General features: G+C 43.5%; 1 long non-coding RNA gene across 1 annotated transcript; it reads left to right on the forward strand.

The window, feature by feature from the left end:
• The first annotated feature begins 536 nt into the window (after positions 1 to 536).
• Positions 537 to 25963, forward strand: LOC141981781 (uncharacterized). Its single transcript, XR_012637915.1, has 3 exons — positions 537 to 625; positions 1925 to 2007; positions 25695 to 25963. It is a non-coding gene; the product is annotated as an uncharacterized LOC141981781 (long non-coding RNA).
• The last annotated feature ends 968 nt before the right edge of the window (positions 25964 to 26931 follow it).

The raw sequence follows: 26931 nt of genomic DNA on the forward strand, positions 1-26931 counted from the left end.
ACATACAGAAGATGGAGTTATTCTGCAACAGAAGATAAAGAACCAAGAAAAGTAATGGGGGGAGGAAACCAAGCAAAAAGATATGACTTGAACGGAAAAGATAAGAACAGGAAAGAAGCATAATGTGTTAATGCTAGCCAAAGGTGCTAAAGGGAATGAGAAGAGCTTTTGAAACATATCAAGGGAAAAGAAGTACTAGAGAGAAGGCAAGTCCAGTAATACACGAGGAGAATAAAATTAAGAATAACTCTAAAATGGCAGGAGATATGGAAATCCGCCCCCGCCATCTGTCTTTAACAGGAAAAAAATGAAGAAATGTGATTTGGAGAGTTAGGAAGAAGACTATTAAAACAGTACTGGAAATAAACTTAACTGGGCTAAATTCTCATCTGGTGTAAATTAGCATAATTTCATTGACTTCAATAAAGATATACTGATGTATACCAGCTGAGGCTCTGGCCCACTTGCCTGTAATTGTTTGGGTCTCATAGAGCCATATTTTCTTAAAATTAGATACTCTTTCTGTTCTTTTCCAGTCTGGCTCTGGGACCACCTCACTTGTCTTCCATCAATTCCAGTACAACTGCCAGTTGCTCTACTTTCTCCTGCCAGTTCCTATATCAAGGTAGGGGAAATGTAATTGAGCTCAGATGAAATGGTTGCAGTCAGGTCCTCTTGGTATTTTATAACCTGACTCGGCTTGGTTTTTGCCTTGCGAATAAAGAGGTGAGAGCAGTTAGCATTCTGAAAGTTCCATTTGGAGAAAAATCCTAAAACTGCCTTTTTTTGTTCTTAAAAGGTGCTGGAAATGTCAGGAGAGCTGTTCTTATTGTGAAATTTCAAATACAGCTTTCACCCTTCAAAGAGTGTCAATTGCCTCACACAACAAAACAATTTTACCTCAGCGGGGCATGATATTCCATTGTCTTTTGAGCAGAACTCTCCATTGAAATCAGGGTGGACTTCTGTATTAAAAATGAAGCCACAGCAAATAAATAAGTATGACTCATTATTTGCAGTATTCAAGGTAATTGTTATAATAAGTACAGGGAACTACAAGGGAATTCTGCAAATAGTGGCAAATCCAGAGCTCAGTGCCTGGCCCAAGTAACCAAGTCAAAAACTGGGCAAATGCATTTGGGAGTGAGGGAGAAGAGGGGCAGGATCTCCTAGGCCACCTGAAGATCTGTGCAATGGTAGACGGACCAATCCAGCCCTCATCCCTTTCCCAGCAAACCCTTAAACTTCCTCTTAAATACAAACAGAACGCACACCTGATCAGATTCCCCCACCTTCAACCCTTCCGGTAGTGAAACTGCATAGGGCTTGCTTTCCAGGGTTTGTTTTGTGTGATTTGCAACCACTCAGGCAGGCTGAACTTACCTGCCTAGAGAAGAAACTTTATGTATTTAACTAAATGTTGCTGAGAACATTTTCAAGGGTGACCACTGTACTTCCGCATATCTGCTGGGAGGGGAACATTGGTCATGGCTGTAGTAGAAACTGTAGGCCATGGAGTTACCCTCCGCTGATGTTAAAGGGCATAAACTCCATTGACTGCAGTCCATCAGCTGAGGAACTGGCCCAGCACATTTTTCAAGTCTCCGGAGAGATACATTCAGCAAAATGAGAACGATTTCAGCCCCACAGCCCAACAAGGGCACGGCTATAACACAGTGCCACTGGTCTGCTTTTGATAAAGTGTACCACTGTCTAAGCCCCTCCCGCTCCGTTGTTGTAAATCCATATACATTGAACTGATTGAACTGTAACACTACTAGCACAATATGCTACTGTACTAAGGGCATTCTGAATAAGGATGATTATTTTTTTTAAATCTTTAAAATAGCATATTTTTCTGATAATCTCCAATAATAGTTTTGCTTCACCATCTGCCTATCTAACTCCTGATTCTTTGTTTAAGGCAAGGAATGTAAGCAGATGCAGATGGCATATGAACCCAGGATGTCTGCAAAGATTTGCATGAATAGGAAAGGCAGAGCATGGGTAAGGTTACCACAAAATGGTTTTGCATACCAAATAGCAAAAACACATAAGAAAAGCATATTGAACAGTGCATTCGGTATTAACCAAGCTAAGCTATATTGTGTCATGTGCTATTAGGGAATGTATTTCATATAATGTATTCAATATCTGTAAAAGCAACAGAAAGTACAAAAGACCTTTGTTTCCTGGAGTTCTGCAGATCCCCACAGAGTCCAGAAGAACAACAAAAATCTGTTATATTGATAACACCATTAGAACAAAGTTAATATTTATTTGCCACAAGCTGGGAATGGGCAACAGGGAATGCATCACTTGATGATTACCTGTTCTTTTCATTCCCTCTGAAGCACCTGGCATTGGCCACTGTCAGAAGACAGAATACTGGGCTAGATAGACCTTTGGTCTGACCCAGTATGGCCGTGGTGGGCAACTTACGGCCCACAGGCTGCATGCGGCCCATCAGGGTAATCTGATTGTGGGCCATGAGACATTTTGCTGACGTTGACTGTCCACAGGCACAGACCCCCGCAGCTCCCATTGGCCGGGAATGGTGAACCACGGCCACTGGGAGCTTCAGGGGACCGTTCCTGCGGACAGTCAATGTCAGCAAAATGTCTCGCGGCCTGCAATCAGATTACCCTGATGGGCTGCATGCAGCCTGTGGGCCGTAAGTTGCCAACCACTGCAGTATGGCCTTTCTTATGTTCTTAATACATAGATGATACATAATTTATTATGTTCATAGGATTTAATCTTGTAGGACTTCAGGGCTTCCCTGTTTTATGAAAAATAATTTGGTTGGGTGCACAGAAAATGTTGTCATCTAATAAATAATAATAAATTAATTAAAATAATATCAACTATTTGATCGGACAGTTTCCAATATAGTTGCATTAAGCGGCCGCCTCTGTTACATTACCATAAAGCAAACAATCTGATTTAAAGGTATAGGTCATTTTCCCACTATCCCAAGCTGGAAGGAAAAAAGGAACAGTTGATCATGACTGGGAACCACAACTGACAACCCTTCAGTTTCTTTCAGTTTTGGAGCCCATCTTCTAGGTTGGAAGAGAACGGAACTATTATTGCCACTATTTGTCCCACAATCTCAAGCAGAAGATAATTAACTTACATAAACTGATGCTTCCAAAGATGTGCTTTGAGATTGTAGTGGAAATGCCTTGATACATATACAAATATATAATGTAGTCTTCTCTCCAGCTTTCAGAGTAGCAGCCGTGTTAGTCTGTATCCGCAAAAAGAACAGGAGTACTTGTGGCACCTTAGAGACTAACAAATTTATTAGAGCATAAGCTTTTGTGAGTTACAGCTCACTTCATCAGATGCATAGACTGGAACATATATATATACATAAAGATAAGTTGGAAGTTACCTTACAAACTGTGAGTGGCTAATTAGTTAAGGTGAGCTATTATCAGCAGAAGAGAAAAAACTTTTGTAGCGATAATCAAGATGGCCCATTTAGACAGTTGACAAGAAGGTGTGAGGATACTTAGCTTAAGGAAATAGATTCAATATGTGTAATGACCCAGCCACTCCCAGTCTCTATTCAAACCCAAGTTAATGCTATCTAGTTTGCATATTAATTCAAGCTCAGCAGTTTCTCGTTGGAGTCTGTTTTTGAAGCTTTTCTGTTGCAAAATTGCCACCCTTAAATCTTTTACTGAGTGGCCAGAGAGGTTGAAGTGTTCTCCTACTGCTTTTTGAATGTTATGATCCCTGATGTCAGATTTGTGTTCATTTATTCTTTTGCGTAGAGACTATCCGGTTTGGCCAATGTACATGGCAGAGAGGCATTGCTGCCACTTGATGGCATATATCACATTGGTAGATGTGCAGGTGAACGAGCCCCTGATGGCGTGGCTAATGTGATTAGGTCCTATGATGGTGTCACTTGAATAAATATGTGGACAGAGTTGGCATAGGGCTTTGTTGCAAGGATAGGTTCCTGGGTTAGTGTTTTTGTTGTGTGGTGTGTGGTTGCTGGTGAGTATTTGCTTCAGGTTGGGGGGCTGTCTGTAAGCAAGGACTGGCCTGTCTCCCAAGATCTGTGAGAGTGAGGGATCATTCTTCAGAATAGGTTGTAAATCTTTGATGATGTGCTGGAGAGGTTTTAGTTGGGGGCTGAAGGTGATGGCTAGTGGCGTTCTGTTATTTTCTTTGTTGGGCCTGTTCTGTAGTAGGTGACTTCTGGGTACTCTTCTTCTCTCCAGGCTAGTCGCTTGAGTCATGATATATAATATCAGCCTTTCTGAAACAAGAAACACCTATTGTTCACAACAGCTATACACTACAGACAAATAAAGTGTTTTCCACACAGCTCAAATTTCAGATTGATCTTGCTTGTTTACCTGAGACTTCACTCTCTCTGGTACACTCTATAGCATGTAGTGAGATCTAGTGAATGAACAGAATACTGCAAGGAAACATTTCAGACCTCCAACATCCTCCAGGAGGCTCAAGAACAATATTCACCTGCTTAATTCTCTGTTCTTGCTTCTCTTAGTATCTATCCTCTTGACAAGGAAGGGTTTGCTGTAGCTTTTTCTGGAGGATACCAAGGGAGTAAATTGAAACAAATTATTTATTTGACAAATTTGGCCTCTTTTTCTATTAACTTTTACATAGATCCTTGGAACTTTCCATTGGGAGGGATGGATGCTAAGGCCTACAGCAATTCCACATACTTGTCCTAGTGGAATAACCCAAAACCCAGCCAGTTACTTGGGCTGGATGCTGAGGAAAGGATTTGCCCATTCTTCTGCTGGGTTTTTACATCTTAATAGCTGATTACTGAGGGCCAAGTCCTGGTCCCAGTAAAGCTACAGGTGTTTAACCTCCTTGATTTTAGGCCTTTTCACTTTTTTTGCTGCAAATTTCATGGTAGCTGTATAAAGTCTATTTTTTCTTTCTTCTGTAAGATTCTTCTCTTCTATTCCACAGCCATGAAACAGTTAAATTGTCTGTTTGGTAACTGAATTACTGTGGCATTACCATTCTAGCATTGTGTGCAAGTCAAATGTGCCAAATGTATTAAGGCAATTCAATCACATTGATGTGAACTTTGAATGTTTACCAGTTCATGAGCACTTGACCTATCTGTGACACTCCTGTTCTGTTTTTTGTCCCTGTTTGGCTCTATCCTGATATATACCAGCATTTCAATCAAGAGCAGCTTTTCAGCTGAATAGGAATGTACAGTTCAATTTGCTGCATTTTCATCACAGAACTACAGTGTCTTCATCAACCTCGTGTGGAACAGCATGCAAAGCTGCTATTTTCATCACCGTTCATAAGATACATGCAAATCAAACATCCACTGTCCAACCCCATTTTTTTCCAGCTTTGAAAGATCCAAAGCTACATTGCATGCATATCTACAAACTCCTACTCCCTGCATTTGTCAAAGTAAACATTTTAAACAGATTTCCTGGAGTTTATGCACCCTACATAATACTGTCCTGCACATTTTGTTATTTCCTTGCCAGTAAGGCCAATCAAATAGAAGTACCTACACACTCCTGTACATATTGAACTAAATTCTACTCTCATTTATATGCATGCCCCACAATGAAATCAAATCATGTAATATTTAAGTTAAAGACTAAATCCTCAGCATGTGTAAATCAGTATAGGTCCATTGACTTTGGTGGACCCACTTCAGTCTATAGCTGCTGGGGATCTGGCCTGTAGATATTAATAGAATTGTGAGAAATAAGTAACCTGGGACTTACAAAGATCAAATCATGCCAGACAAGCTAATTGCTTATTTCAAGAGAACTGAAAAATTATTGACTGCTGACAATACAATATATATATACATTGTGACGGGGCAAGGCCAGATGGCTATAGAAAAGTAGTGGGAGATAGATATATTAGCTCCAGGCTAAACAAATCCCTGGTACCAGGATAAGTGAAATGGCAGCTGCTCCAGGTCAATTAAGACACCTGATGCCAATTAAGAACTTTCCAGAAGGCAGGGAGGACGCTAGGTTGATTGGGACACCTGAAGCCAATCAGGGGCTGGCTGAAACTAGTTAAAAGCCTCCCAGTTAGTCAGGTGGGTTTGCATGTCAGGAGCTGTGGGAGGAAGTTGGGCTGTTGGAGAGACTGAGTAGTACACACCATATCTGGCACAAGGAAGGAGGCCCTGAGGTAAGGGTGAAGTGGAGCTTGAAGAAGTGAGGGGCTGCGGTGGGGGAAGTACCTCAGGGAATTGTACATGTCACGTTTCTAAAAGGTCAGCTACCATAGCTGATATTATTAGGGTCCCTGGGCTGGAGCCCGGAGTAGATGGTGGGCCCAGCCCCCCCACACACACACACCTTTGCCCCCTGATTAATCACTGAGACTGGGAGACAACAGAGACTGTGCAAGGAAGGATAACTTCTCCTCACCTCCGTCGCTGGCTTATGATGAAAATGGCTCAGTAGACTGTGACCCTTGTCTCTAGAGAGAGAAGGGTTATGTGGAGGGTCACAGTGAGCCTCTGAGGCTAGCGAAATCCGCCAGGAAACATGGGACCCACGGAGGCAAGGACAGAGCTTTGTCACAATATATATTAAAGTGTTTCTGGATTTTAGTAAAGCATTTGATCTAGAGTCTCACTGTCTGAAATAACAAGAAAAATGGAAATATATCATGACTTGTTTCATAAGAAAAGAAGGATCCACATAGACTACTGTTTGGACTCTATTCTGGTTTGAGAGTCAAGAGCAATTTTAGGGTAGTCTGAAGCAGCTATGCAGTACATGAACAACAGTGTCTAGGTGGATTCAACCTGCAGGGTGCAGCTGCAGGTGTCATGAGTGCTGCATAGAATGCACCCAGAACTGGCATCCACGCTTCTTTTTTAGAGGAGTAGCTTGCGTCACCTTCTGTACCAGCCTCAAAGCACTGGCTGAAGAGTGGAGGAACAATACCTTTACCCTGCCCAACTACACCCATCACTGTGTGACTAGAGCCCTGGCCCTCAAGGAGCATCAGTGTTGGCATTATGGCTGCCCATGCAAGTTTGGGGGAAATAGCTCCATTTGCCTTCTTCCTTTTATTGTAAAGTCATACATAAGCTGCCAAGATCCTAACCTTGTGTAAATGCTTCCATGGCCTAGGGCTAAGGGAAATGGCTGGGCTACATTGAACTCACCCCTGCACTGAGATGAAACAAGGAACATTTCAGCCGAAGGATGGAATTTGTTTGATAAACTTATAATGATATTAAAAAGGGCAGACTTAAAATGCATGTTGTAATTCAACACTGAGCCAGATACTGGCCTCTGGCTCAGGCTGCACTGGTGTTACAAAGGCATCTTAAAGCTGGCATAACTGACTACCTGGGGATTCTGTTGGCATAAGGGTATCCCCCAGTAGCTATTCCACTGCCTCACAGCCCCAGGTATGAAAAGTGTCCCAGAGCCATACTGCACTTCAGCGATACCCATGTGAGGGCCATCACAGCCAGGCCAAGGCTGCTAGAAGTTGTGCTGGGTTCTAGCTCCAGGACTGCAGATGGGGACAAAAATGTGGCCTAACGCTACCTATGCCTTCTAGTTGTTCTTGACACCGCGGAATATGTGTCCTACTAGGGTGACCAGGTGTCTAGTTTTTGACCGGAATGCCCGATTAAAAAGGGAGCCTGGTGGCTCCGGTCAGCACCACCGACTGGGCCATTAAAAGTCCAGCCAGCGATGCTGCAGAGCTAAGGCAGGCTAGTCCCTACCTTTCCTGGCTGGCACCACACTGCACCCAGGAAGCAGCCATCAGTTCCGGCTCCTAGGCGTAGGGGAGAGGGGCACGGGGCTCCACACACTGCCCCTACCCCAAGCACCAGCTCCGCACTCCCATTGGCCAGGAACCGCAGCGTGTGTGGGCAAGAGTAGCACGCAGAGCCAGCTGCCCACACCTCTGCCTAGGAGCTGGACCTGCTGGCCACTTCCAGGGTACAGCACAAAGTCAGGACAAGCAGGAAGCCTGCCTTAGCCCCCCTGCTGTGCCAGTGACCAGGAGCCGCTGGAGGTAAGCCCACACCCCAATCCCCTGCCCCAGCCCTGAGCCCCCCCAAACCCAGATCCCCCTCCTGCACCCCAAGCCTCTCATCCCTGGCCCCACCCCAGAGCACACACCCCCAGATGGAGCCCTCATCTCTCCTGCACCCAACCCTCTGTTTCAACCCGCAGCCCCCTCCCACACCCTGAACCCCTCATCCCCAGCCGCACCCAAGAGCCCGTGCCCCCAGACAGAGCCCTCACCCCCTCCTGCAACTCAACCCCCTGCCCCACCCCAGAGCCCCCTCCCACGCCTTGAATCCCTCTGCCCCACCCACCAGCCTGGAGCCCCCTCCTACACCCCAAACCCCTCATCCCTGGCCTCACCCCACAGTGCTCACCCCCCAGACAGAGCCCTCACCCCCCCTGCACTCTGACCCCCTGTCTCAACCCACAGCCCCCTCCCTCACCCTGAACCCCTCATCTCCAACCCCACCCCAGAGCCAACATCCCCAGACAGAACCCATACACCCTCCCAAACCCCAAACCCCAACCCCCTGCCCCAGCCCAATGAAAGGGAGCGAGGGCAGGGGAGAACAAGCCACCGAGGGAGGGAGAATGTAGTGAGTGGGGTGAAGGGCCTCAGGTAGGGGGCGGGGCTAACGTGTTTGGTTTTGTGCGATTAGAAAGTGGGCAACCCTACCTGCTATATGTACCAAGTACAATATCTATTGTTAGCTTAGTTCTACATTATGAGGAGTTATTCGGGACACATCTCAATTATTCTGTACCTTCCTTAATCACAGGCTATATCAAAAGATTCAGATCTATGACATAAAGAAAAACACACACTTGGGGTATGTATTCTGTTTCTCCTAGATTTCCCATTAGAAACCAGAAATATTATATATTACTTGTTGATGCCATATCTAGGACATGAAGAGCAGATGCAATTTATTCCTGGACAGTTGTAGTAGCATAGTTAAATTTCTGTTGGTTTTTGTGGATTTTAGTCATGTAAGTTATGTGGCTCCCTTTAGCTATAATCAAAGAAGTCTGAAATGCAATCCAGTTATTTCATCGGGGTTACAAACTGGGACGAGAGGGGAAGAGAAATTGCCTGTGTGTCTTCCAAAAACAATCAAATACATTTTGCAAAACTATGCAAACAAACTATGCAAAACCTCACCATAGCACAAGTACATTTAGCTAAGCACAAGAAATTGAAAATGCCCACATGCATGCACTGCAATCTCATTCCTTGTCACAGATGTTTTTGGTGGAAGAATACTGAATGACTTAACTGGGAATTTAGCTAACCCCTTGACTCCTCTCCAAACTATATAGTAGATGACTTGCTAGTCCTACCGTGGCTTAAATTTCCGTCCACTTAATCTATTTCTCTAGTAGACTGCAGCTGTAGATATGTGACAGAAGAGTTATATTTGAGTGTGATATCAGCCCATATCAGCCCAGATGTTTTGGATAATAGCAATAAGCAGCTTGCCAGGAGACTCAACCCTGTGCTAGTTTGTTGCTATCCATTCACTGATTCCTTATCGTAATGCTGCATAGATAAATATGGGTTTAAAAAATAAACATCACAATGACTTTCTTTGCAAGCCCCTGCAGTGAGTTCTACAATAATCATATTTTAGTTGAAGGTTTAAACATTAACAATTTCAAAGACAGGAATTGTTTCTGATTTATGTCTTCCGACACTCAGTATGCTTTCACATTTAGTAATAAAACAGATCAGGAGCTCCCCAAATACTGAACTCTAACTAGCTGCTAATAAATAAGTATTCCAAAGACAGGTATCCTTTAAATTAATTTTTCCTGCCCTCTTTGGAGGAATTAATAGATAGGAATGTTTGGGAAATATTTGGTAGGGAGAGAGGAACAAGAGGTGGGACCATGGGATTGTTCTAGGTATTACTGTTCAGATTGAAATGTGGACATTGTACAGAGGGCAACGCATTTATGATGGGAATTGTTATAGTCAACCACAGAAAGTGGCCACATGACCAATGGTGAGATTCTGTGCTGCAGCTCCGAGAGGCACAGTGCAGGCCTCACAGCCTGGGGGAAGTGGGGCTAAAGTGACTTTAAGGCACCTTGTGTCCTCCTGATTCTGAGCTTCTCAAGAGGCTGGCTAAATTAAAGCTGCCTTCCTGGGCTACCGGCATAGGTGCTGGGACTAGGGGTGCTGTGGCAGGGGCGCTGGAATGGGGGGAGCCAGGAGGCCATGGCCCCATCACTTCTAAAAGTTGGAGGGCTAGGCCCTCCCACTTTTTACTGACTGTAAGGGTGAATGATGGGGGAGGGGGTAGAGAGGAGCGAGCAGGGGGTGGGGTTTTTGGGGGGAAGAGGCAGCATGGGAGCAGGGTCTCAGGGAAGAGGCATTGCAGGAGCGGGGCCTCAGGGGAAGAGGTGGTGTGAGGGTGGATGTTCAGGGGAAGGGATGGGGGGTCGGGAAGAAGGGGTGGCACAAGGGCGGGGCCTCAGGAAGAAGAGGTGGAGCAAGGGTGGGGCCTCGGGGGGGAGGAGTGGTGCGAGGGTAGATGCTCAGGGGAAGGGGGGGCTCAGGAATAAGGGGTGGAGTGAGGGGGGCCTCGGGGGAAGGAGCGGTGCAAGCGTGGATGATCTAGGGAAAGGTTGGGGGCTTGGGAAGAAGGGGTAGGGAAGGAGGTGGGGCCTGGTTCAGGCTCTGCTGGCCCCCACTTTTAGGGAGCTTCCACCATTCCTGGATGGGAGTGCTGCTGCTTGAAGTGGTTTCCATCATACACAGGATTTACAGTTTGGTTCAATGGTTCTCAGCACCCCCACTATACAAACTCTTCCAGCACCCCTGACTCCCGAAGCATAAAGTATTGCCCAGAATCTGCACAGAGCTACATGCTGTATCTCTGCCCCTGAGACTTCCCTCCTGACCCATCCTCACCCTCAGGCTGCTCCCAGAATACAACAGGGCCTGTAAGAGGATCCTCAGAGGAAAACCTGCAGCTGACTGGGAGAATTTCTGCATGGGGAGAATTCCCACCCAGAAGAATTCCCAGCTGATCCAGGGCTTTTAGAGTCCCTTTTCACTGCCTTGTTTCATTCATTTGTCTTAGAGAGAATTGAATGGGGGTGAGAATCTCACTCATGGAATGGCCACATTTTAAGAAATTATATAGGCAGCATTTTGACATGTTTAGTTAATTCTTTTCTACCTTTATTCCTAGGAATAGTGAGAACAGTGAGATTGAAATAACAGATTAGTTCTCCACTCTGCCGGTCAAGCTCTGATCTGTGATTCTAAGGATAAGGGATTAAAGCAATAGTTTCCTGCAACTTGTACCTAATTACAACAGTCTGCTCAAGTTGGAGGAAATAAATTGTATACTGGCTTTGTCTACACTTGCCCAGCATGAGGCAATGTAAAAGAGTGGGAGCTCAGACATTTGTGAGAATCTCTGACATACAGAATACCTCAGCAACACAAGTACATTACAGTAGTTTTCCAATGGCCTCATTGTAAATGTAAGAATTTAAACCACGTTACCAAAACAGATGTTCAGCTAACTGGACGCATATGGCTGGACACAGCAGCTCATTGCCTGATTGTGATTTATGCCACTTTCTCTAGGTAGCACAAAAGTAGTGGCAAATTCTAAAACGGGGGTTTAAATAGGATCAGTTGGGTGTGTTTATGTAGTGCAGTGAGAAATGGACATTAAACGTGGTATAAGCTGTCTCTGGAAAGGGACTGAGAAGGATATTAAATTCAAAAAAGCCTCAAAGGCAATCAGCAATGACGGTTAAAACTGATGTAACAATTACCTTTCAAAATCTATGGTTTCAGCCTTTCAGAAGATGTCTGAAGAGTCAGTGCCCTGAAATGTGAACTGCCCACTGCAGTATGTGCCTGCTCCTGCTCCCGCCAAGGTTAATGACAAAACTCTCATTGACTTCAGAGGTGCAGGAGTATGCCCCAGACTAGAAGAAATTCTTTGCAAAGCAAAATGTTTTTAAAATCTTTGGTATTTGCATGGCTAAACTACACAGGCAAAATCCAACAGGTGCAAACCAATGGTCTGTTTACATATGATTTGTCATTGTACACTTGAATATGATTGTGTCTGTGCTACTTCCATGGAGGGAGGGGAGGAAGTGCCAATTTTCAATAGAGCCAATGACAAATTTCACAGGACAACATTATGTTTCATAAAGAGATTCTTTAGTGGCCAGTATCCAACAGACACCATTTAGACGGATGCCTTTCTCTCCTGTCAGAGCCCTGACAATGCCATAACTTTTTCCTGTACCCTCATTGCTACTCCAGAAAGACCAAGGACTTGAACATATTCACACCTCCCAGGCTTTCCTCTGCACATGCCCAGTAAGTGAAAAAATTGGTGAGAAATATGTGATATTGGCGACTGAGGTTTGTGGCAAATGATCACTTCTTTATTTACTAAGACACTTGTGTCAACTCTGAAAAGAACCCATTTAGTGGCAATAAATTCATTTAAAAACAATCTTAATTGAAGGATTGGAAAGGAAAAGGAGAGAAACAGCACAGCGGTAGAAAATTAGGGTAGCATGGGAACAAAAATAATGTACCTGATGGCAATATTTTAATGAACATTTGGGTTGCTCAGATATACCCTGATTCCACTAAGCATGTGCTAAACTTTGAGCATGTTCTCCTTGCTGTCCTTCATAGCTGTTCCTAGGAAACCATCTATTTGGGATACCTTCCAAGACATCACCATTTTATTTCATTGTGAAAGACTGTTGTAATTGAAGGAAGGAATGAGAAAGGACTCTTATAAGATTGTATATATGTTGGCCTGTGTCATGGATGGAGTTCTAGACCTTGTGGAAAGGAACTGACAATGAATTGGGCATTTGTAATGATGGTGTCTGGAGATGTGCTGGCATGAAGGAATTTGGGCCACTGTTTCTATGGCTACTTCCACACTTCCACATTTCCTTGGGTACTTATCAAGGTACTGCTAACACATATACCCCATACTTGCACTGAACATCCACACATGCTGTGCTGGGCACAGGTATACTCTGTGCACAGACATGTACCTGTGTCCACACTGCCCCTTTTTGGTACACAATAGTAGAGCTACCATTTCAGGGAAGGTATCCAAGAGTCCTCTGCTTCACAGGAGACACCCTGGGAGCCTTCTTGTTGAGTGTTGTTGGTTCTGTATGCTGCCTTCACATATTTGGTGACAGCGGCTTCTGATCATCTCTCCCTTCTGCCATGTGGAAAACATGGAGCAAATCTACAATGATGTGGTTCTGCTCCTCCTCCTTCTTGCAGGACAAATGTTCCTGTGCTACAGTACCAGATACTAGATGGAATGGGTCCAGAAAAATGTGAGACCCTGAAGACAGCTGACCGAGAGGGTGAATGAGAATCCATTGTGATCCCATGGAATAGATGTCTTTATTGCTGGGATTGCAATGGTATACCCAAGAGTAGACCACTGTTCTGGTCCTGGACAACCAGTATCGCATGGTAGGACCACGTCTTGGAAAGCTGGAATGACAACCAGTGGCTGCAGAACATCTCAGTGAGGAAGCACACCTTTATTGAATTGCGCGAGCAACCTGAAGCAACCATTCAGCACCAGACCGCCAATTCTTGGAAACCCATATCAGTACAGAATCGGGTTGCTATTGCCCTTTGAAAACTGGCAGCAGCTGATAGCTACCCATCTATTGCAAACTGGTTCAGGGTTGAGAAATCAGCTATAGGGGTTGTGGTTGTACAGGTTTGCCATGCTATCAATCTATGCATGGATGGTGGCCATAACCAAAGTCCCTGAAATTATAGCAGGATTTCAGAGGATGGGATTTTCTACAGGGGCCATTGATGGAACACACATCCCTATACTTTGGCCACTGAAAGGGCCCAGTAAATACATGAACCAGAGGTTTCTATTCACTCTCCTCCAAGGCTTAATGGACCACAGAGGTCAGTTCATGAACACCAAAATTGTACAAACATGAAAAGTCCATAACTCTTGGGGGCTCAGGACATTGAGATCATAATGCTGGGAAGGGTGGGGGAGGGGGGAGAAGGGACTTTATTTCCCAGAAATGACGTGGTTATGAGTGGCATTTCTGTGCCAACATTTACATGGGGAGACCCCTCATACCTGAGAGGGCACAGGACAGATCTGATTTTCAAAGCTGGATCCCACTTATGTGCACACATTTTCTGGTTCCCGGCAAGCAAGGGAAATTTATGATCCTATTTGCATACACACAGTGGATCAGCGTGGAGCCAGAAGATGACCTGGGACTGTACAGAGGGACATTACTATGATGCTATGGTGCTGCTGGAAAAGCTCAATAGAGCATTCCTGCACACGTATTTGTTGCAAAATACTTTGGTGGGTTTCAATCATCTACAGCCAATGTTAATGTACTGACTGAGGGCAGACAGTTGGGTGAGGGCCCTCAGGGGCCATGGTTTTGTGCTGCAGTTGGTGTATACATACTTTAAGGCTATCATTGATCAATGTTTTTGTTATATGTTAACTCTGCTTTATGGGGAGCACTTGGGCATTGTTAAAGTAATTTTAAAAGAGTTCTGTAAGGGTTTGGGAGGGGCTTCACACATCCAGTCTTCACAAAGTTTTCTGACAACATTGCTCACAGCATTTAACAGGTGCTATGCATGGCTACTCCCATGCTTGCTCCTGGTGACTATTAAATGGAGATAGGGGAGGAGGGACTGTAAAAGCACCATTCAGTGTCAGATATTTTTACTGTTAATTTACTCTCATTTCCTTTGTCTGCACTGCCAATTTAAGTTGTTAAAGCCATAAAGATGTTTCAGTTAGCTTCTCTTCTGGTTTTCATTCTGGTTTTCATTCTACTTTATTGTCATGAACCCTCTTTTGTTTCATTTTTTTACAGCAGGAAATTCATGGCTTGGGGTGGGGAAAGAATTCATTGCATTTCTTTGGCACAGCTCATTTACAGAATGTGTGCTGTGAACCTTTCTGGCCCATCCCAAACATGGGAAATTTCATGTTGATCATATTTGGAAAGCAAGGTGCACAAAGTGACGTGATCAGTAACTTTTCATTACAGGCATACATTGAACATAGAGCTAAAACAGTTTGTAATAGGAACACTGAACAAAAAATCCAGTCAAATTCACTGAGGAGGGGGCAAATTACTGTCTGTGGACACATCTCCTTGCCATTTTCCTCACTCTGACAAGTGGGCTATGGCTGCAGGATAGTGTGCAGGGGGTCAAGCGGGGATGTGTGATGTGTGGGGTTTGGGTGCCAAACACAGGCTGGGCTACAGGGACTGGATCAGGCTCATCATTCCCCTCCTGTATGCCCGGGAGGGGGGTTCCCCTGTGAGAGGTTTTGGGTGCCAGTGGAGGCTGTTGTTAGGTTGCCAACTTTCTAATTTCTGAAAACGGGATACTACAGCAGGAGTGCCCAAACCTTCCCCTGACCCTATCTTCCCCCTGAGGCCATGCCCCGGCTCTTCCTTGTCGCTCGATCCTCTCCACCTCTCCTCTCCTCCCCTGTCTGGGCTCCCTTTGCTCCAGGGCTGGGACAGGAGCTGCAGCCCCTGACATGGAGCCTGCCTGTCCATAAGATGCAGGTAGGAGACAGCCCCAGCTGAACAGGGGCTGGCGTGAGTTGATGACCCAGTTCTCTCCCCCCCCACCCCGCCGCCTCCCCCCGCCCACAGTAAGTGGACTTTTGGTGTCTGGTCAGTACATGTGACAGGACACTGTACAGGTCCCCCTTTTGACTGGACTTTCTGATAAACAAACGAGATACCTGGCAACCATAAATGTCGTGCCAGATGTCCAGCATGCTCCTCCCCAGTGGGAATGGAGGTAGGGTGAGATTCACCATCTTGGCATCTACCTGGGTGGCTGCTGGGGGAGTAGTGAGAGGAGAAAGAGGAGGAGATGCTGCATGTTCCCAGAGAGGACCAATGGCCACAGCAGTAGATAGGCCCTAAATGTGTTCTGCCACCAGTTGCATGAGTGACTGCGTGGTCCTGTTCTCTCTGGGCATACTCCTACTTCATGAAACAGTTAATCAGTGCCTCTTCCCGTATAAGAGCCTGATCTTCCCTTGCCCTAAGGAACTTGAATTGCTGCTGGCTCCTTCTGTCAACACCAATGAGCAGGTCCTCCAGGATCCTTCTCCTATGCCTCTGCTATCTCTGCAGTGCTGCTCCTGCCGTACAAGTGGAATGGTTTCCCTGTCCGAATCGGAATGTCCTGGCAAGTCAAAGGCAAGTCCAGTATTATATTTCATTTCTCCTTTGAAGAAGCCTAAGAAATCCCCACACACAACGTAACTGTGCTGCTGAAGAGCAAGTACTGATACTTTATAGCATCCCAGGAATGCTGCTGTTACAGCCTTCAGACAACTTTTCGAGGAAAGAGCTGAGATACCTGCAGTGCTGTTATCAAACTGTTGCACTGTTTATAGTGCAACAAGGGGCCAATTGAGATAGGGTGCAGTTCCTTTCAGGGATTATGTTACTAGTTCCCTATTTCTGCTTTAAAAGCTGGTCGTCATTTGGAGAAAATAGCAGTATTCAAAGTACCAGAACGGAAAAGGGAAGTGGCTTTCCAGTCCTGTGGAGGACACCTGACTATCTGTGCCAGAGAGATATTTCTGCTAATGATGACCCCTCTGCGTATTGTTGATTGGAGGGGTATGGTGAACTATGAAGGTGGACCAAGACCAAGCACATCTGCCCTGCTGTTAAACCTGAAGAACCAGCCTGAATTTCTGCAACACCAACAATTTGCTGAATTATGCTGACAGGACTGGGAGGCAAGTCAAGAGGAATTTGCCTGTATTCTAAGCTAGCATGTGGAATTCCAATGGAAGAGGAAAAGAGAACCATAGAAAACATCCACACCCCTACAATTCTCCCCTCACCTTGCCAGAAAATCCAAGCCCTGTGTCCAGCAAACAGCACTGAAAGGGACAGAGAAACAGAAGTCCCACTGCAAGTGTATTTTCTTCCCTGAACTTTTGGGTGAACACCACTCCATTGTTAAGGGACACAGCATTGTGTTTGTGCAACCACCAGAGTGGATGCTTCAACAACCCCACACTCTTCCAGGTTTCTGCAGAATGGCTCAGCTCAGTGCAGGGAAAGGACAGACACCCAGGACAGGGTAGGGTGATAAACATCTGAAAAGGTCACAGGGAGAATTGACTGCTATCACATTCCTCAGACAATCAAATGGCTCCCTTTCCCTTCCCAGACCCAGGCAGGCTCATACATAAACAACAAACCCACCACCACCCCTCTTCTGCATGGCTCCTGTTCATGAGGGGAAGGAAAGGCATGGTGTTGGGACTTTGCACAACCATAAGTGTCATAAAACTGTTCTTTCCCCACCTGGGCCCTTTAGAACCTGCCCCCTCTCTGTCCCCCCAGTGTGCACTGCCTGGGAACTATCACTGCCAGAGCTCTGGATGAGAAATACACAGACATTTGTAATCTGTTTTAGCATCCAATATATATTTTACAATGGTTCAGGGGATTTAAATAAAATTATTGTTTTATAGCCACATCTTGCTCATGGACCATGGCGTGGAGTGGGGAGGGGGAGGGATGGGCAGCTTCAGGCATGTATTACTGCAGCAGGAGAGGATATTTCCATGGAGGTTAGGGGTGTATTGTAACTTACCAACCTTGAGTTCTGGTTCCTGCAGTGGCTCAAGGTCCTCCTCAGGCTCCTCAAAGGGGGAGCCCTCAACCGGGTCCTCTGGGCAGAGGTGCAGAATCACAGGCTCCTCTTCCTGCAGACCTTCTGGGGCTTCCTCCAAGCTCCCTGCTGCCTCCTTACCCTGCCCCTCATCGGCATCCTGTCATATGATGAGGCTGGCAGGGTTGAGGAGGGGGTCGTGAGTCAGTTCAGGCGTCATACTTGCAGCCCTGGAGAGCACTCAGTCCAGCTCATAGTGCCATGGGCATGTGCTAGGTCCTCTCCTGGAGTAATTGTTGGAGTCCTTAACCCTCAGGTACAGAAACGTACTGGCACAGAGTCCAGTGAATGACCCCCTCCTCCAGCCCCTGTGAAATCTCCCTGTACAGGTGTATATTCCTGCTGCTCTGAGTGAAATTATGGAGGAGGGTATACGCCAACCATTGATCAGTACCCGGATGTGCTCCAGAGACCAGGGATAGCTGCTGGCACATGATCCATGATTGCCTGTGCTGATCAACAGAGGTTAGGGGAGAACAGATCTTAAGTGCTCAGTGCAGATCACTACTGGCAATGATGGGTCAGGGACCTTTATACCTTTGAGTAAGGGTCAGGCAGCAAAGGGATAAGTGCACAGTGGGAATGACCCTGGAGGACTATAAATACCCTCATCCTTATCCCTGTCCACACTGCACTATAGAAAGGGTCCAGGGCCGTGCCACAGTAGAGGCATGTACATAGCCACACCTCTCATGCATGCTAGCTTTCACACAGTGCAGTCTCCTTCAGGAGCATGCCTCATGGCTTCAGATGTGGACAACAGAGGGGTTATGGCACAAAAATGCACATATAACCATGTACAGTCACAAGTGTAGACACAGTCTATGTATATTATGGTAAAACTTAGAGACCCCAACCAAAATCCAGCCCCCACAGTATACAAACACATAATCAAAGACAGTCCCTATCCCCAAAAGCTTACAATCTACACAGACAAGGATTGGTGAAGGGGGAGCAGAGGCACAGGGAGGTGATTTGCCAAAAATCGCACAGCAGGTGAGTAGCAAAGCTGGGGCTAGCACCTATGTCTTGTGACTCCCACACCTCTGCCTTATCCACTAGGTCATGCTAATAAGCAAGCCAAAAGCAGCATGCCCTTGACAATTAGCCAGGCAGCTGCATCCAGACCTACCAGCACAAGCAAACACTCAACGTTTGCTCACTGTTTCCCCACTGTTATACTCCTGACTTCCAGGAAACAGGGTCAGTGACAGAATAAAGGAGCTGGAAATAAACTGGAATGGAAGGAAGGGGCAGAAGAGGAGGGAGATGGGAAGAACAGAGAGGAGAGGTATTAAAGACTGCATTGAATAGAGCTGTGGGATCTCCTCAGGGTAGATTTTGTCTGCCTTGCTTTGAATCAAACACAATAAGATTTTTTACCTGCTTCTTTAATACTAACAGTACTTTGAAATTCTATAGCTCCTTCCATCTCAGGACTTCAAATCACTTTGCAAACATTAATGAATTAAGCCTCAGAATTCTCCTCTGAGGTAGATGTACTGTCTTTGAGTGCTTCCCTTTATAAGTCAATTTTAGCTACCCTCTTTCAAATGTCACCAGCCTCTACTGGAATGAGGGAACAGGAGTAACAGGGCAGACTACATTTTGAACTTATTACATGAAAGCATAGATTTTTCAGTAGGTAGTTTTCCCATTCTGACATTTAATGGAAACACAGTGACATGCATACATTCAAAATGGGACTGCTGTACTAAAAAATACATGAAGGTCTTTATTTCAAATCAACAGTTGACTTCAAAAGAAAAAAACCTGACAAATATGTGTGTAATGTGAGTATTGCCACAGTATCTTATTAATATGGCAAATAATCATATTGCACACACATTTTAACACATGATTACTTTGAAGTCATGCTTCAAAGTAGACAAGAGGGGCTGAAGGGTTTGCTGTAAACTCGATAGTGGGAAGCATTCAGTGTTTCTGCCTATTCATCTGCCATTCTCCTTACTTATTTATAAGGTATAAGAAATCAAATATCCCACCCCATCATGTTACTTCATAAAACACTGACATATTTATTTTTATAGAAAACGTGCAGAGATGAATGCACTGTGATGAATAAATATAGTTAGATGGATTAAATGCCAGTAATAAATCTCTTTATCATGGACCGTTTTAAGTCAAGATCACTCTCTGAAACTATAACATCAAGTGTCACCTATATCATTGATAGTGGAAATACTGCCTTGCAGAAATTCATGTCAGCCTAGCTTTCTTTTCAAAGCTGACTACCACTAGTTTTCATTATCTCTCTTCCTTCCATTTATGCCATGTAGATAACTGTTACCCCTTTGGCATCTTTAGCTGAAACTAAGTGAACTCAGCATTTGTTTTTTTAATACTGCTGATCCAGGGATTGTAATTAGACAGATTGACAATGCTAATATCAATGTCCTGAGCTGTAGCACGTAGCTTTACCAGAAAGCTCCACCCTATGAATCACTAATGTGTCCTGCTATAATTTACCCCTGGGGACTGACAGCCATCTGTGTGTGCTGTGTGAATCATCCCCCTGCTATCCAGTGTCAGTTGCTGGCTCATAAAGCAGTATTGAGTTACTTATCAGGCTGACTACGCTCCCTTTTTTGTTGTTTATTTTTAAATGAGTCGCATTCAGACAGGCAATCCAGAACAAGGCAATAGCATTAGCCATGTTCCAAGATTACTGCCGGTTCCCATTAATTAGCAGATTTTACAACTATGGAAGAGCATTATGATGTGTCTACCACTAGACAACAAAAGGAGCGTTAGCCAAAATCCTGCTCACTTTACTAAAGTAGACTTTGTCACACAAATAATTCCACTGAATTCAATGACATGACAGTAAGAATTACTCATGTAAGCAAGGTGAGCTGGAGTTGTCTCTCTTTCTTTTCACAGGAATGCAATTAGCACTGCATTATTAGTATGCTATAGTTAACCTTGGAGAGATTCAATTTTTATTGGTAAATGTTGGGAAAATGTCCATTTCACCATATGCACGCAAACCCATAAAAAAAAGTGTTTCCATCAATAATAATTAAAATTTGCAGATAGGCAAAGTAAGAAAAATGCTATCTGAGAAGCTGTTAGATTTAAGGATATTTCCTTTGTATATTTTGACATGTGCTGTTGACAATAAAGCTAAAGCTTTAACTTTATGAATCTCAATGTCTTCTGTCATTAAATAATTATTGTCTGGCTCTCCATTGTCCGACACCCCCCATAATATTCCATAACTGTGAACATTTAAAGTCCACAAAAATAAAAAGTGCTTAAAATAAACATTGATATTATCCAATAAAATGATAAAAATATTAAAATTAAATTCTGCGAAGCCTACCTATAGTTCATGGTCAAGATCATAAAAACTTCAGCCCTACAGTTAAGCTGCTTGAAAAGTTGGCATTGTGGAGGGGAGCTAAGAGGTACCTGATGAGAGCTGTATTTCAAACCTCTCATCTCATTTACTTTCTTTCTGAATTCTATTTAATGCACCATTTATTTGTGAAAAAAATGGCACCTACAGTGATTGCACTCATTTGTGCTTTGAGGGACTGATTTGCTTAAGATGTATGCACCAGGATGCTGGAATTAAAAAGGTCTGTTTTGTTTTATAGAACAAGCGTCATTGTATGAATATATAAACAGCTCTTTTCTGCCTATATTACACAATGGCAGTGCATAGAGTACTATATGCTGGCTTACTTTGCTTTGAAACCATCTTTGGTGCAATGCCAAAAGCCAGAAAATTGAGTGGCTAGCCACACCCTCTACCCCCAGATTAAACTATGCTCTAACATTAAATTTGTTAAAATATGGTATATGCTGATAGCGCAAAGACAGTTGCATCCTTGTGGAAATATTGTAGCTGAATTCCTCTGTCTAAGCTGAAATGCTTTAATGTGCATTGGCAAACAAAGTGGACAAGGCAGATAAAATATGTGACAGCAAGAAACAGATAAGAAAAATGGGAATTGTCTAGCTGAAAATGGGGCAGTTGGCATATATGAGGGTAGAGATGGAGAGCATTGTTATAAAAGTGCATTGCAGTAAGGAAAACACCGGTAAGTGTAGAAAAAATCCAATGGTTTTGATCATGCAGAGTCTGTGAACCACACACTTTCAGTCAAAAGGCTATAAGCTATTTCTTTGGGGTTTGACCCAGTCACTTTAATTTGCTCTTGCAAGAATAGTGCTGAGGAAGTGGTATATCTAAAGAAAAGAAGGAAATCAACATGTCCTATAGAAATACCTCAAGAGTAGTGTGTTCTGTTAAGTAAGCAACTAATTATTTCTCTGTTTTCAAACTTGCTTATTCATAGAGGCTTTGAGTAGAGAATTTTCTATTGTCATCAGTTCATTCTTCAAAATTTGGAAAGCAGAAAAGAACTGGAACACATCAGTAGCATAAGTAATCAAGGCTTACTTACAACAGCTGTTTTCACAAAGGAATTACACAAATCTTTGTAACAGATATGCTACTGATTAGCAAAGTGTGCTGAAAACATATTCCCTGTAAGCATAAATGCCAAGAACACGTAAGGGTTTAAGGCCCAAATTCAGAGGTGATGTGTAAAGCACACGCAGCTACATGCAGAACAGGGTGGTCATAAAGCTGACCTAAAAGGCCAGTTGAGGATTTCCTTTGTGTAGGGGCATCCTCAGGTGGCAGACAGCCAATATAGGTGGCCCTATTCCACTGTCTCACAGCTCCCATTGTGGGATGTGCTTAACAGAAAGGTGTGTCCAGAGTGCTACTGTAATACAGCAAGGCCTAGATGGCATAATGTCACCTTGGAGGCCATTACTAGCTGGTGAAAGTAAGGCTGCTCTAAGTTCTACTGGGGCTGAACCCTGCCCCTGATTGGCTTCAGGATCAAAGGAGTACAAATCTGGAATGAAGCGGCATTTGCCCCCACAGTCCAAATCCTACAATGAACACAGCTGGGCTGGACCAGGGAAGTAGCTTGAAAAGTTTATATATGCTGCAAGAACAAACTATAGTGCTAACTGACTCTGCCACTGTCCATAAGTTAGGCTATGATTCTGTCACAAACTTAATGGAAACAGTGAATTTGAATAAAGTTGGTAAAATGCCCCTGAACTGAGTAAAATGCCTCCAAACCGAGTGGTGTTGTGACTTAGAGCACAGGCCACACCGCCATTCAACTTTGGAACATCCACCTTTCCATAGACAGAGATGGAGGTTGGAAGGGTAAATTGATTGGCCTTGCAACTTAGTACATGGAATCACATTCCCACTCAGGTTTGCTGTGTCTGCCTCTCTGTAAATAGAGAAAGAGAGGCAGACACGCTAAATTTGATATCCCTGGAATTCTGTGCAATTAAAACAGAAATAAATATTTTAATAAAATAAAATATTTATAAAATAGTAAATGTAGGACTTTACATTTAAATTCTTAAAAGTCAAGAGATGAGATAATTAATGTTTTCATAGTAACTCAGCCATGTTGCATATAGTTTATATTTTTCGCTACTGTTTTCTTATGTACCTTGTATGTTAATGTTGAGTTTTTCATAGAGCTGGTTTGAAAATATTGGTTTGAATATTTTCAAACAAAAAGCAGGAATTTTAGTCCAACTAAAACTGTTGCTAGGAATTTTTTTTTGACATGGTTTAATTGTTAAATGTATGGCTCTGAAATAGATAACTAACATAAAACATGCAGAATGAGCAACATTGTCAAGTTAAACATTACTATGAGAATCTTAACCTTTTTGTTTCCTTACTTTTTAGCTTTTAAATCTCTAACTGGACGTACATTTCATGCATTTTAACATGTGTAACCTTGCAACTAAAATGTGACACAAGAACTTAATCCTGCGAGATTTGAATGAGTGTAGCATGAAAAAAGACAGCATTTGGAAAGAAAGAAAGAATAAGAGAGATCAGGGAAAGAGTAATACCAAGAAATACTGACCGTTGATATTACTGTATCATTTCAGGCCACCTGACCAATATATGAAGCTCTAAGGGCCCCTCTTCCCTGCGTAATTCACTACAGTTGTGAATCAAAAATATCTTTAATAAAGAATATGGAGTTTTGGCATTGTCCTGATGTTGAGTGCAAAAAAAAGATGATAAAGCCCAGAAAGGCCTCATATTTCATTGTGCTTTATCTAAGAAAACCTTCATGCTCTTGCAATAACAGTATTCAGCTAAATTGCATATTAAATGACATGGACTAATGATTCCAGGCCATAATTTTAAGAGGGACTAGGTCAAGCTATTCCCAGGTGGTGTATGCTCCCTTGGGCTCACAAGCAACTGCAGCAAGTTAGGCCCAGTTTCCCGAGCGCTAGATAAGGGAACAAAAAACTGAGTGACATAACTCTCAATCTGAAGGACCCTTGGTTTTACAAAGCAGGATAAAATCTGCATTTTAGGGTATGTCTATGCTAAAATGTAAGCCCAGAGTTAGTAGAACTCAAGTTAGCAGACCCTGGGTTTTTTAACGTAGGACTTGAGTGTTTACATTGATTTGTAACCCCAGGTTAGGAATTGCTGAACTCTGGGTCCCAACCTGGGGCTCCAGCATCTATACTGCATTATCCAGGCCTGAGTCCAACCACGCATATCCCAGACTTCCTAGCACCCTCCACAAATGTGTCCACTCTCACATTTTGTTCATGATACAGTGTGAATGCAGTGACAGTCCACCAAACTTGAATGTCCAGAGGACAAAGAAAGTCAGTCTTTGGGATTGTAGGATACTCTTGGCAGATTTCCAGAGCATGAGTCCAGTGGGGCTGTGTCTATGCTGCAATGCAGTAGGACTTGAACCCTGGGTGCTGTCTTGACTCAGACTAGAACCCCCGCCCCCCCCCACACACACACACCCTCCAAGGGGTCCAAACCCCTGGGTCTGAGCCATGCGTTAACATGATTTATGTGCAGATGGAAGAGGGTTTAGGATTGAGCTCAAGTCTGGACCCCAGGATAACACTGCAGTGTAGACATACCCTTACAGTCTTTAGCCTCTGTGCTAGTAATATATGGAAATTAATAGAATTCACCCAATTCAAAGATACTGTACCTCTGAACAAACACTGGACTTAATTGGTGAAAATGAAGGCATAGTCTTCACTCCTGATTCTGTAGCTCAATTTCCAGTGAAATTTACTTGTAATCTATAGCCTGGGAGTCTGATCCACTTTCTGTAGAAGTCTTGTTATTGACATTAAATGGGCATTTGATCAGGCCCTGAGGAAAATGTCTCCCCCTCGTGAGAACAAAGGGCCTCCTCCTGCAGTTGGGATGATACATGTATTCTATTCTTGCTGTGAAGAACAATGAACAAAAGTCAACCTTGTACTAAAGGCCTGTAGTTTCTGTACTCATGAGCTAATCGTGTGAGAAATCTGAGCTTTCTTAAAGGGAGATAGGGGTGATGCTACCTTAACTGGATTGAGTCCTAAGGATTTTGGATTGCCATTTTATAATATTATTTGATCTTTTTCATTCTTCTCCAAGTTTCAGTAGCAGGACACATGTGGCTCATTACATCTTGGAACAAGCTCCTGGAAAGCCAACTTGCTGGATAAAATGAAAGAGTTGGTTATTTGAGAATAATTCTTCGTGGAGCAAGAAGAGAGAATTCTCTCCACTGTATTCAGCACAGTTTTAGGTCACAGCAGCTCTGGCTTCAGTTCATTACAAACTCACATTTTTCCATAACACATCACCTTAAGGATTCCACATGGAGCAGGGCCTACACACGTTATAAATATCATTGCACAAGCTTTATACCCTGAAATGCAAAACCTTACCCATCAAGCAAACACTTCCAGGCTGGTACAGTTAATCTCTCTCTCTCTCTCTCTCTCTCTCTCTCTCTCTCTCTCCCCTTCTGCCCCCCATGTCCCAGGTTAAAAGACGTATTTAAAGAAGCTTGGATCTTTTAAAGGAGTCTCACATGTGCAAGCGGCAACATCCTTGCAATGTGATGGAAGCAGGAACAGACCAAAATGGAAAAGAGAATGGCAACTGCTAGCTGATCCAAAGCATACTTTCTCAATAGAGAATGTCCATGGAGCCAGAGGGTATTAGTAGATGATGATGATGGAAATTAAGAAAACGATGTTGATGAGCAAAGTGGTTCAAAAATTAAACAGAGCTTTTGAGCACAGATTGTTCTTTGAGTCTATTTAATGTAAAGTTGGCTTCTTGCTCATAGACTGGGCAAAGTGTCCTCAAGACAAATACACATGTAACAATGTTCAACTGGAAAATTAAGAGCAAATGCTAAGGGAGATAAGGAGTGCAGAGCTTTTTTATTTTGTCCTGTACCTATTTTCTTTTCCACTTGCTGACCTGTGTCACATTTTTGAGCCAGCAAGTTTATGCTTGAGATGGAAACAGATGCTATGTCATGAAGCTATATTATTTGCATGTCAGAGCCCTTACACATGTCAAGAACTTTTCATATATCTTGCTTCCCTTTTACTGTCAAGCAGAAAATCAACACAGTTCAATCTTCTAACATCAGTTCAGACTCTCACAGTCAAATATTTCAGTTACTTTTTAAAGCTGCACTTTCTCATTTTCTGTTAGTTTAACAAGAGGATCAGTTCATTTGAAATCGCATAGCTATAGACATCATTATTGATAAGAATCAGTAAAACAGACTGTTTCGCTCTGTATTATTTGATTTATTATGCAGTCAAAGCTGCTTTTTTCCATAATGACTAATATACTAAAGATTTTATCTTACTGCAGATTATTTTTACAGTATGTCTGATTTAAGTATGCCAGACATTTTGATGAATATGAATAATGTAGAGCTGCATCATTTATAATAAAAAGGGGGGACTGTATAGTTGTTTGGAGTCCTACCATGTGTGAAATGAATTTGGTGATCTCAGTTTGTTTCCCAACAGACAGATGTCCTCACTGTAAATATACTGTCATGGACTGCACCCTTACTGGCATTCCCATGATAGAAACCACAATGCCATCTAACTTCTAGGGGTGGTCTCCCTAGAAGTTAGATTAATAGCTCAAGATTTAGCAGGCCATAGGACATTCTTTCCATTTTAGAGTTTGCTATACTGATTCCAGAGACTTTTATCTATAACATTTATCCCATGGTATGAGTTATCTGT

Source organism: Natator depressus, chromosome 2, assembly GCF_965152275.1.
Source record: "Natator depressus isolate rNatDep1 chromosome 2, rNatDep2.hap1, whole genome shotgun sequence".
In the NCBI taxonomy this organism is placed as follows: domain Eukaryota; kingdom Metazoa; phylum Chordata; order Testudines; family Cheloniidae; genus Natator; species Natator depressus.